Genomic DNA, 10,601 nt, shown 5'->3' with positions numbered 1-10,601 from the left:
TAGGTTTTTATTTAATTGATTGTTTTGTTTGTTGGTGGAGAGTCCGGAAAAATATAAGTTGTTTATATTGGCAATATAGTTACATGTTTGTTTTTTTTTTCTTCATAAATATGAGATTTTGTGGTGTAGGTGATATTGAGTTTGTTGGAAAAAAAAAAGACATAGAAGTTTAATAGAATATTAAGTTCAAAATCTCTTCTGTATAAAAAGTGTGTATTTAACAGTTTTAACAATTTTTTTTTTGTTAACTTTAACAGAATAGGCTATTAAAGTCAATTAAAATTAATATTTAATAATTATATTAATATAAATTCAAATTTTATAAAATATCATTATTATAATAATATATAATACAAAACTAGATATTTAATAATTATATTAAGAGATATTTGCAGCAAAATACCCTATTCTTTTACAAAATCTACGACAAACCCCCTAATAAAAACTTTTGATAACAAAACCTCCTTCTGTCAATGGTTTGTTGCAAGTTAACCCCTTTAGCTATTAAATGTCACGTGAGCACATTAAGTACCAACTAAAATACATGTGACAACATTTTATAAAGTCACATGTAAGAAAATTAATTAATTATTTTAAAAAAATTAAAAAATAAATTTAATATATAAAAAAATAAATTAAAAAACTTTTTTCAATTTGAAGTTTTGTTTAATTTTAATTATCTGTTATTGTTTTAAAACATTAAAGTAATAGAAAAAATAATTAAAATATTTTTTAAGTTTTGTTTCAATGTTTTAATTATTTTTTCTATTATTATAATGTTTTAAAATAATAATACATAATTAAAATTAAATAAAACTTAAATATGATTGTTTGTGATCTAAAACGTTATCATATTATTATTATTATTATTTAAAAAATAATAATAACCATAGACAATGTTTTGGTTTAATTTTTATTTTAATATGTTTATGTCATTCTTTTATATATAATATTGTTTATTTATTTAAAATTTATATAACAATCATAAAAACTTAATAAAATTATTAATAATTTTTTTTAAAAAAAATAAAACTAAGCAAACGTGTGATGGACCCAAAACGAGTATGTTTTGAATATTTATAAATCACAAGCGCACGAATCGTTTATATAGAATAGTGATCGTGTAAGCAAGGATGTCGAACCCAAAAGAGTTGTCTAAAATCGAAAAGAAAACTATTTTAAACCAAATTAATAAATTCTAACCTAGCTCCAAAGATTGATGAGATTTTTGTATAATGAAAATAAAATAAAAGATAATATTAAAGAAATTAGAGACAATATATAAACATAAATTAATAATAAAAATCAAGATGGTAAAAGAAGATTATTAAGGTATTAGAATCTACAAAATATAAGTAATATTTATAAGTACATTGATTCCCAAGTTTTAGTGATAGTTAAAATAAATCAAACTATCATTTTCCAAATAGATTTATAATTTTAAGCACAAATTACTTCTAAAAAGATAAGATTTTTCTTCACTTTTCAAAAAGTATAATTTCAAAGTATTTAATGTGAATCAACCTAATGAAACAACAAAAAATCAAATAACATTATTTATAAGGCAAAACATAATATTTTTGTTCTAAGCATTGGATGTGTATAATTTAATGACACATCTTACACAAAGAATATTATGTTTTTGTACTAATGAAGAACAAAGTGTAAATATGTGCTAACAATAAAAAAATACATGATATTTAAGATGAAAGAAGATATTTGAAAAAGAAAAATCCATAAACTTGGTTGCACAAAATGGGAAATCACATACAAAATAAATACTATCTAGTTACATATTATTTCATCATCACCTTAATAATCTTAAAAATATTAGAAACTCATAACTAGAATATAAATACAAACAAGAAAATTACAAACATAACTTAGGAAAATTTGAAGGAAAACCCCCAAATTGTTCCTCTAAAAATACATAGAAAATTAACCAAAAAGAAGAAGAAGATGAAGACAATAGAGAGGTCTTGAAATGTGGTAAGTGTGTAGTGTAAACTCTCTCAAAATATAAGCACTAAAGTCCCTTATTTATAGCAAAAAAAAGTATTAAAATAATCAATTTAAATTGATTAAATTAATTTAATTAATTATAATATGGAAAATAGGGGTAAATTGTAGGGAGTAATGATAATTTTTGGATAAAATGTGTAGAAAATGTGGTAAAAATGTGGCATTTTTAGACAAATGGGACAAAGGAGACAAGGTGTAATTTATGGGCTCAAGGCAAAACAAAGCAGCTAGGCAAAGGCTGTGTGGGGTGCTGGTGGTGTACAGGCCCAGGCGTGGAGACTTGGAGGAGGTGCACGGCTGGTGAGGAAAGCTGGCATTGGCTTGTTGCTGAGTTAAGGCACGGCTAGGAAGTCCTCGGCTGGCTGTGTGGAGAGGAACCAGGCGGGCCTGGTGTGAATTGGGCTGGCTGAAGGGAACGGGCCAGGTGGCCGGCTGGGCTGGTGGGTTTTGGTATTTCAACAATACCATTTTTCTCCTTTCTTTTCTCTCAAAAATACTATTTTTCCTTCATTTTTCTTGCTTTTCTAAAGCCCAAAAATACAACATATCTCCCATAAAAAAACATAAATTAAATTAAAACTAGATATTTTCAATAATCAAATATACAACATAAGTTCCATGAAAATATTAATTAAAACTTAATTTATATTTAACATTTAAGTTCAATAATACAACATTTTTCCTTCAAATTAAACAACAATAATTCAAATAATTAACTACAACATTTTACAACAAAATAACTATAAAAACACACAAAAATATATAAAATCAAAATAAGACTAATAAATTCAAAATTACATAAAAACTTAATAAATTAATTAAAAACTCAAGAATTAAGCAACAATTAGTACATAAAAAGTGGTCAAATAACTCTATTTTGTAGAGTTATCAACGTGTAATGTCTGCACTTAGTATATATGTAAAGTGTGTATCTAACAGATTCTTAGTTTAACGGTTTTTACTTTTTTTCCGTTAACTTTAACAGTTTGTTGGTTTTTTTTTATTATTTAAATTTTTTTTAAATATCTCATTTAAAATAAATTTTCAAATAATTAGAATTTATATAATAACTAAATATGTATAATTTAGTTTTTTGAAATATCTCGTTTAAATTAGTTATTAAAAAATACCTCATTTAAAACAAAAAAAATTATTAATTAGAGTTTATATAATAATTAGATATATCTATATAATTATGAATTAAGAAATGCAAAATAAATAAATAAAAACATATAATAAAATGTTGTTATTTTCTTATTTATTAAAAGTATATGTACAATATAAATTAAATTAAATTAAAAAAATATGCAAGGTTAAGATTTTAGGTACTATTTTGAAAATGAATGGCTTAATAAATATGAGATATGAGATTGTAAAGAGTTTGATATAATTCTGAAGAAAAAATTATAAAATTAAAGTAATGTGTGGTACAAGTTGATTATTATTAATTTAACTGCTATGCATGTATGTCTGTTAAGGTGCATCGGTTTATTAGTGTGAAAACATCAAGTTTTTTTTTTATTATTATTACTATATTTAAACATTGTGATATAGTTAAAAATTCATTATCATTAATAATAGAAAAAATGGAATTTACTCATTTGGTACATTTTATATTTGCAAAGTATCGTTCTGGTACCCTCTATTTTCAATAATGCTCATATGGTACCCCATATTTTAAAAACATAGATATTTGATATCCGAATTGATAAAATTTTATCAATTTGACCAAACTGTCAGCAGTTATATATAATGTATAGCTCGTATGATTGAGAGCAATTTAATTAAATTGGTAAAATTTTATTAATTAAATTTTAGTTTAGGGTACCAAATATGTACAATTTTAAAATACAGGGTATCAAATATGTACGCTTTCAAAATGCAGGGTACCAAATGAGCATTATTTGTAAACACAAAGTTCAAAGATGATACTTTGCAAAAACACAGAGTACCAAATGATTACCCACCCTAGAAAAAAAAATAAAAAGATAATATGAAAAACAAAATATTAATCAAAACACAATAGATAGTTTCATCAAAATTCATTCTCGCTCTCAAGTAGAACCCTATATTTGATAGTATTTGACTGACATAAGATGAAAGTTGTTGACCCTGATTTTGGCCAACTGACACGGAGTCAAATTTTGGCCAACTGACGCCGTTTTTCGTCAACAGTGAAAGAATAGCACGTAAACAATAATTAGTAATGGCCAATAAAAATATGATAATACAAACACGATTTTTTACGTGGTTCAGTAGTTAAATCTGCCTAGTCCACGAGTCTTTGTTATTAAACTCAAGATGATCTCTGAAAATTCTTCAAGGATGAATTCTTCAGAGTTTTCTCTCCAGATCACAAAAATTCGGTCCTTTACAATGGTGCATGTCTTCTCTATTTATAGAGAAGATTTCATAATACTATCCCACATATTTCGGGTAGTTACTCTTTATATGCAAATAAATTAAATGGCATTATATGCCTGTAATCCGATATAAAAGGAAACGTCCCCTGAAGACCAGGGGGCGTATAACTGATCAAATAATATCCCTTGATTGTAGGGGATTTACAGTAATAAATTTAGACCGCGTCTCTTATAGATGACTCATTAGGATATTCCAAGTTATTATCCTATATCACCAAGACCCTATTCCCCCAGGTTTCCTATTAGCTTTCGAACTACAACATCTCCCGAGGCCACACGACTTCGAGCTCGTACTCGCGTCAGGCTCGGAGCCCCTGACCCGAGGTCATCCCAGAGAACAGATGCACCTTGGGGCCTACCCTTCGAGCTTGTGAGGATTTCAAGGTTACCATCTTCGAAGTCGTCTTTGCTTCGCAGGCTCGTTATTTAGATTTCGAACATATTCCATACTTTACGAGTTCATTCATTATGAATCCAGCTTTCGAGGTCACAATCCTCATGGCTCGAAATCTGGGTATAACAAGTACCAAATATGTACAATTTTAAAATGTAGGGTATCAAATATGTACGATTTCAAAATGAAGGGTACCAAATGAGCATTATTTGTAAACACAAGGTTCAAAGATGATACTTTGCAAAAACAAAGAGTAACAAATGATTACCCACCCAAGAAAAAAAATAAAAAGATAATATGAAAAACAAAATAGTAATCAAAACACAATAGATAGTTTCATCAAAATTCATTCTCGCTCTCAAGTAGAACCCTATATTTGATAGTATTTGACTGACATAAGATGAAAGTTGTTGACCCTGATTTTGGCCAACTGATACGGAGTCAAATTTGCTTGATGTGGACAAACACGTTGGAAAGAATGTGATGGCGAAATAATAAAGAACACAAGGGTTTATAGTGGTTCAGCCCCAGAATCTAGTAATAACCTACGTCCACTTGAATTGTTATTGATATAGAATTCAAGGGAGTGATCAAAGAACTAGGGTTCAATGAGTTTCACCAACCTCTGAAGAACAATACAATATATCAAGGATAACTCTAATCTCTAGTGATCAGAAAGCAAGAAAGAAGAAGAAGATCCCTTTCCCTTGAGCCCTCCTTCTCTATTTATAGGCTCAATGAGGATTTACATTAATTTGTTATAGATATCTTTTCCTAAATAATCGGATACTCAGGAAATCATGGGAGATAATTTCAGATACTATCATAACTGCATAAGATCTTTTCCGCGTATAGCATTCGTACGACCAGGCTGGTCGTATGAAGAGATCGAACGTCGTGACACTAGATGTCTTCCTGGTCGATAGTCGAGCACAAATTCTGCCAGATGTTAGCCACATGTACTAAATGTTTGCCATGTCATCCATGCTTGTTTTTTGGATAACAAAAGTCATACATCGTCGTCCAATTTTTTTTTTTTAAAGGTGACGCAACTTTTTTTTTTTTTTTAATTATTGGTTTAATTTTTTTTTAAAATGTGTTTAACTCATACATTATATTAAGCATCTTTTATTTATTTTTTATGACATTATATATATGACAATTAAAAAACATAATAAAAATAATTTGAGGTGCCATCGAGTAACCATTCGATGGGGACTTCAAAATCAAGATTTTCATGAAAAAAACAACTTTGTTCGATGGTGGTTCAATGGTGGCTCGATGATGCTCGATGGTGTTCAATGTGATTCTTGTGAGAGACATAATTTTTCACTCGGGAGTCTGTTTGGGGTGATTTTTTATTTTGGATATTTTTTCAAGAGTACAAGTTTGACATGCTCATATGCACATTTGGGAAGTTTAAAAACTTGAAAACATACAAAAACATGTCTTAAACATGAGTTATGTTTGTATTTTTGTATTTTTTTTTCAAGTGTTACACTTCAAAAATGTGCACATGAGCATGTCAAATGTGTAGATCTTGAAAAAATACTCAAAATTGGAAGAAAAAAAACCACCCCAAACGGACACCCGAGTGAAAAATTATGTATCTTGCAAGAATTGCATCCAGCACCATCGAGTCACCATCGAGCAAAGTCTTTTTTTCATGAAAAATCATGATTTTGAAGGCCCCATCGAGCTGGCATCGAGTACCATCGAACCACCATCTAGAAATGTCAATAATCTGCAAATTTAGAGTTTCAGATTTGAAAAAAAATGCACAAATATGTTCGAAATGCAGTATTTAGTGTGGTGGTGGTGTTGTGAGGTGAGATAGAGTAAACCGAGAGAGAGAGAGAGAGAGAGAGAGAGAGGGGAGAGATAAGAGAGAAGTGAGAATTGATAAGTGAGGGGGAAAATGGCAAGGGTATTCTGAATAAAGTGTCATAAAGTAATATTATTTTGAAGAGATTTTTTCATAAATATGGCTTTTTAGCCATTAATGTACAAAATATGGTAATTAAACTTTTCTTAGTTTGTATGGAAAAATATAATTTAAAAAAATCAGATTGTGGGGAAATTTATCCCATATTGGAAAAAAAATAAACAAAAACACACCAGCCAAAAAGAAGGGTACTATGGTAATTAAAGTTGCAAATACTCCTTTGTTGAAATTTGAGTCGATCAAAAACATCACCAACATAAATTTTTTCTTCAGCAACGACACCCATCTTCAGCAACACATTTCACCTCCGGCAACAACTTCAAATATTTGAAGAGATCCTCAAGATCCGATCAAAATCAACAATCAACAATCAATTCCATCCACATTCACGAACCTCCAGCAAGAATCAGCAACATACAATCGGTTATGTTGCACTCTTCCACAACTCCGGCAACGTGCATCTCTGGCGACGTGTTTCTCCAACGTCCAAAGCATCCAAGAAACAAAGGTTTGTAAAATCTTGCTCTGTCAATTACTATTTTAATCTCATTTTCTTCAACTTCAAATCTATTAAATTCCTAATTCTTGTACATATTCTAGAACCATTAATTTCATAGTTTTCTCATAGCTATTTTACTGATTATAATGATAATGATGAAGTTCATGATGTGCATTTTTAAAAAAAAATTATTAACTTGAAATTTGAAAAAAATTATTTAAAACTACTAATAAGGTTACATTTATTGACCAAAAATAGACAAAAAAACAAGAACTATGATTATTTTAGATTCTACTTTGTCTTTTCAATAAAAAATCATTTGATATTGGTGTGAATTCTAAATGTCAAAACATTCAGTAACAACAAAGTAACCAGTTACCTTGAAAAACTGTCATTTTTTTCAATTAAGTTTTTCAGTAAGGTATGTAATTGCAGACTAAAGTAACCAGTTACCTTCACTAGTTACAAATAATTAACTCCTTAAAAATTTGCAAAATTTTACAGGTATGGAAAATACTACTTCTTTGGTTCAATTTGGAAGCAAGTGGAATGAAAAAAACGAGTACGAAGGGTACACAATGACTAGGATATTGATTCCACCAAATTGTTCTCTTGACAACTTGGTGAATTTGATCAAAGAGGAGATAAAGGAAACAAGAGCAACCATTGAAGTTTATTATCAAGTAACCAAAGGAACACCACCAATGAAGAATGAAACAGACAAATCAGTGTTGTTCTACATAGAAATAAAGAAAAAACTTGCTGCAAAAATAACAGACTTACCATTGTGTGTAACTATAGTTCAAGAATCAAGTGATGAAAATAACCTTCTTCAACTAGCAAATCAGAAAGCTACAACAGAAGAAGTAGAGGTGGAAACATTATTAATGCAAGCAAACAAAGCTTCCATCAATGAACATATGTTAGTTGAAGAGGAATGTCAAGCACAACAAATGAGGGCATCAATGTGGCATGCATACCTTGCCTTGCTGAAGAAGTAGCTGATTTTATAATTGAAGACAATACAAAAAGAAAAAATAAATTGGAGGAAATCCAAATAGTAATAACTGATTGCAGAGTGAACAAAATAGAGCAATGACAAATTTACAAGGACAAGAACACAATCAAATCAGTTCTTAGCTACTATGCCATGCTACATAACTTCTAGTTCAAAACAAAAAGATCAGAACCGAGAGAGTACATGGTTACCTGCGCAGATGACACATGCAGCTGGTTTGTGAGATCATCTAAATACATAAATCAAGATTTATTCAAGGTACGAAAATGCATTCCAAATCATACTTGTTTTGTTGAAATTGTTATGGAGGATCATAGGCAAGCAAAAAGCATCATAATTGGGGAATTAATAAAGAATAAGTACAAGTCAATCAAAAGAAATTATACTCCAAATGACATCATGAATGACATGAATGATGACTTTGGAGTAACCATGGGATACACAAAAGCATGGAGATCAAGAGAAAAAGCTTTGCTTCTAGTAAAATGAAGATAGATTCAAATACCTATACATAGCTTTCTCTAACTCAATCAAAGGTTGGAGATACTTGAGGCCTATAATAGTTGTTGATGGAACTTTCTTAAAAGATGCACATGGCGGCACCCTATTTTCAGCATCAACATTAGATTCAAACAATAACATTTTTGTCTTGGCTTTTGGAATAGCAGACTCAAAAAATGATAACTCTTGGCTTTGGTTCTTCTCCAAACTGAGAGACACGTATGGAGAACCCGAAGGTATGATAGATTTAATTATATATTCTGGTTTACATAGAAAAAGGAACTGGTTACCCAAATCCAATACACAAATACATGCTATTTCTTTTAGTATCTTATAAAAGTAACTGGTTACCTTCATAGGATTGGCTATTGTTTCCGACAGACATAAGAGCATAGACAATGCAGTTCATATAGTGTACCCAAATGCGTTCCATGGAGCTTGCATGTATCACTTGCTCAATAATTTGAAAAGCAAGTATGGAAACCATGGAGAAGAGCTACAAATGAATTTCATTGCAGCGGCAAAAGCATACACAAAAACAGAATGTGAACACTACATGAGAGGCCTTGATTGACTTGACAGACGCATTAGACCCTATTTAGAGAAAGACAAGTATGAAACTTGGGCAAGATCATACTCACTGTAATGCCCCGAATTTCCTAATAAGGTTTAGGACCTTGATTAGGAGGCCGGGAGGGCCATAATTGATTTATTATGATATTTAATGATTATATGCATGTTTATGTGAATTATATTATTATATGATCGTGAATGCATGCATATGGGCTTATGTTTTAAATGCAAGGGCATTTTGGTAATTTGGCCACTGTGGGCATAATTGTATAATTTGGGTGCATGGTTGAGATTAATTATAATTTTACCACATTTTATGTGGATTGGTTCGAGCTTTTCGACATGAGACGATCATGAGATGTAAGTGTTCGGTCTAGTCATAACGGGCTTACGTTCGGGGCTCGGGGTGAGGCTCGGGGTGATATTAATGATTAGAGCATTACCGGGAATTAAAGGGTAATGGGATGTGATTTATTGGTATTTGAGAATATGGAGATTAGTGGGAATCGGGAAGCGTTAACTATGATTAACGGGATAGGCGGAAAGTACCAATTTTACCCTTGAAATGGTTTAGAGGCTTTTGTTGGCTTAAGGGTATTTTGGTCATTTTGGGTTTTGGATATATATAACATAGGAAAGTTGTGGAAAACAGAACAGAAACAGAGTTTATCTTCATCCTTCTCCCTTCCTTCCCGTACAAGTCTTCCTCCACCCTTTTCTTTGAGTTTTGAGAGCCTATCTTGAGGAAGCAAGCTAGGGAGTCAAGCTTGGGGAGGTTTAGCCTGAGTACAGCCATTGGGAAGGATTCAAATCGTGTTGGGGGTAAGTTTCTATCATTAATTTCTGGTGCATACCCTGTTTTGGTACTAGTTTTCAGCTTGTGTTTTTATGGAGGGTTGTTGGAATTGATGGAAGTTTTAGTTGGGGTTTGTCTTGGGTTTTGCTAAGGGTGTGGTATAGAACAAGTTTATGGATTCTATTGGGGTTTGAGTGGTGTTTAAACTGGGCTTGATGGATTGGTTCCAAGAGAAATCGTAGGGGAAGAAAAACAAGGGTTTTGGCTGAATTGGGGGTTGCGCCGCGGCATGGCCAGGGAGAGCCGCGGCCCTTGGTGTAAACTGGGTTTGGGCACCTCTGTCTGAGGGGCGGGCTGCGGCATGTCCAAGGAGGGCCGCGGCCCTTAAGGTCATTTTTTTCCAGAATGGGGTTTTTAGCTTGGGGATTCA

Source organism: Humulus lupulus, chromosome 2 (assembly GCF_963169125.1).
Source record: "Humulus lupulus chromosome 2, drHumLupu1.1, whole genome shotgun sequence".
Taxonomy (NCBI): Eukaryota; Viridiplantae; Streptophyta; class Magnoliopsida; order Rosales; family Cannabaceae; genus Humulus; species Humulus lupulus.
Note: the sequence above shows the minus strand (reverse complement) of the source record.